Source organism: Anneissia japonica, unplaced genomic scaffold, assembly GCF_011630105.1.
Source record: "Anneissia japonica isolate Jap-2015-1 unplaced genomic scaffold, ASM1163010v1 scaffold287864_len1152817_cov193, whole genome shotgun sequence".
NCBI lineage: Eukaryota > Metazoa > Echinodermata > Crinoidea > Comatulida > Comatulidae > Anneissia > Anneissia japonica.
The window spans coordinates 488,035-490,918 of record NW_022710960.1 but is presented as its reverse complement, the minus strand read 5'-3'; positions in this window follow the sequence as shown (position 1 = coordinate 490,918).

Sequence of the window (2,884 nt, the reverse complement as noted above, 5' to 3'; positions counted from 1 at the left end):
GAGAACTTTCGAAATGGCCGCCAAATTTCAATAAACTACATATAATATGGGTAAAATAAGAACAGAAGAGACCAACTTTTGAATATGTAATGATAGGAGTAAAGTATAACCAGCTAAAGTTATTAATGTGAAGATTTCGGGAGGCAATTGAGGGCGCTTTTTAAAATGGCCGCCAAAATTAAATAACAATTTAACAGCAGCTTCAATACCCTAGATATTTTTTTTTCATTTAAAAAACATGAACGTAATAACTGCTGTTGACTTTTTAAACCTAAAACAACATATTTTAGGGGTGTAAGCTAACTCACTTTTGAAAATGTAAATAAAAATTCCCCCTTATATTAGCTCTTATCTGTTTTAAAGAATGGAAAATATCACCAGAATACTAAAAAACTAGTAGTAACTATCATTACATATTCAAAAGTTGGTCAAACCCATCTCTTCTGTGCTTATTTTACCCATATATATGTAGTTTATTGGATTTTGGTGGCCATTTTGAAAAAAGCGCCCTCACGCGAAAGTTCCACGCGACAGTTCTCAGGTTACGCCTCTTTTACCTCACATATTCTGATTCCCCATAAAAAACTGGTCTAGAAAAACCATATGAGAATTTCTACCTCTCCAAGTGGCACCTATCTCAATTATAGCCTGGTCTATAAAGGGCGATAAGAAATGGTTTTGTGAACAACTTCCGGCTTAGTGAGATCAATATTAGCACAAACAACAGAATGGTCAGAGTTTATATATTTATGTGAAGCATGGCCATTACCTAACACTTTCATAGGTCATTACCACACATTTTTGCCTACAGGCAGAACTATCTGTGTTTCAATACAAAAATAGCACGTGGGGTAAGTTGTTACGGGTAAGTTTACTGTAACAAGGATGGTCACATAGCGAGTGTACCGAAGGAGGCGCACTTTACACGTGCGATCATTGTAAAGAAGAAGAAATGGACATTTCTGATTGACTGTTTTGTTGAGTAGATAATATGCATTATAGTGCGGTATACAGTTAACCATAAGGCTAGAATAATAATGTTGTCTCTTTTATACACTTTAAAGCATGTTTGTTTGCATATTTTGAACATTTTATCTAGTTTGTACAAACAACTTGCCCCACATGGTGTTACAATGTAATTGTTACAGTTGATCTACTTCATTAATTAATTAATGATTAATTAGCTGATTGATATATGACAGTTGTAATTGCTTCGTTTTTATAACAAATAGACTGTTATTGCATTAGAATAAAAATGGTGTGTTTGTCTCATTCAATTACGTAATTAAGGAACAATATGTAAATTTTGTAACAACTGACCCCGGTCTCCCCTATCTGATCGTCTCTTCTTCCACGGTATCGCCGTGTCGATATGTATAAGGCGTTAAGGCGTCACGGGTTAAATATCTGATGATGTACAGTCTGATACCAAAGAATTAATACAGTAGTCTATATTTTTGCTAATACATGTAAGAAACAGAGGAGAATACTTGTACTGTATTGTACTACTGTACAGCTGTCTAACTGTGCCGACCCTCAAATAAATTCCCCCTCCCCCCCCCACAATGACTGAAAAAAAAACTAATGGAAGCAACATCATTCTCAAAACATTTTATAAATTATAATATTCTACTCCAGTAAGGGGGTGGGGGAATATTTTCTAATTTGGTTGGGATCATAAGTCTTCATGATCACACAATAACACATTTTGATGGTACGGTAAATAGGCCTATGTGTTATTTTATAGTTCCACATTTATTACAATGAAATAAGGGGCGTTTATTGCAGCATAGTTTACACCTCCACCCCTTGAATAAACCCTTTTCAACAATAAATGCACCGGGGTGTGTCGAATAAACACGGTACAGTATATTATTTTTCATTATAAGGTTCGGCCAAACCAAAGGGTCCAGTGGTCCACCCCTTATGTACCTGGACACTAATATAACGGTGTTTGGGGTTGCGCATATTGAAAATAACAAATTTACTTTCCCAAAGCGTAAACATATTAGGGGTGGCCGGGGCGATTCCCCCGACGAAAAAAGTGGGCGTTGTAAGGCGTCCCTCAAAATCTCTCGAAAGTGTCCCAAGTGGCGAAGCCCCCGAAAAATATCACAGTTTAGGGGTTTCGAAGGCTTAATCGATTTTGGAGTCTACATATAATATGTACAAAATAACGCCTATACAGTACGTTTTTTTTTTCTCCCCGACGAATTGTGGTTTTTCTCCCCGATGGTGGAGGGGCAGCTCTTCCCAACGGTGGGGGCCTCCCTCGACTCCTCCCACGCTGGCACCGCCCCTGCATTTTCTCCCTTCTAGCTGAAATCTCGTGCAGCTAGTGGGTTATTGTACTTCGTTGATGATGAGAAGAAGCGTAGCGATGGTGTAACGGTAGCCCACAACTAAACTGTCACGCACAATAAATAAATAGAATCAGACAATTAAAGAAGTCCGCAACAAATTCAAAAGTACCTCGCGCACAATTAAAGAAATCCGCAACATATTTAAAAGTTCACAGCACACAATTAAAGAAAAACGCAACAAATTCAAAAGTTCAATGATATATTTAATTCTTGCAGTACACCACGTAGAGAGTTCTGAAAAAAAAATATGTTGTTTTGTTCAACAAAATTTGTTGAGTCTAGTTTTGTTGAGAATGTCTCGACGTTTCTATGTTGCTTCATATGGGGTGCCATACGCAGCAAAAGTCCATGTTAAAATCAAAATGTAATTGCAAAATTCAATGTATAATTTATCAAAATGTAGGCGTAAATTTCTCAAAATGTAGATCTAGTTTCCCAAAATGAAGTTCTAATTTTTCAAAACGTAGTTCAAATTTTTCAAAATGTAGTTCTAATTTCTTTAAAATGTAATTCAAATTCAA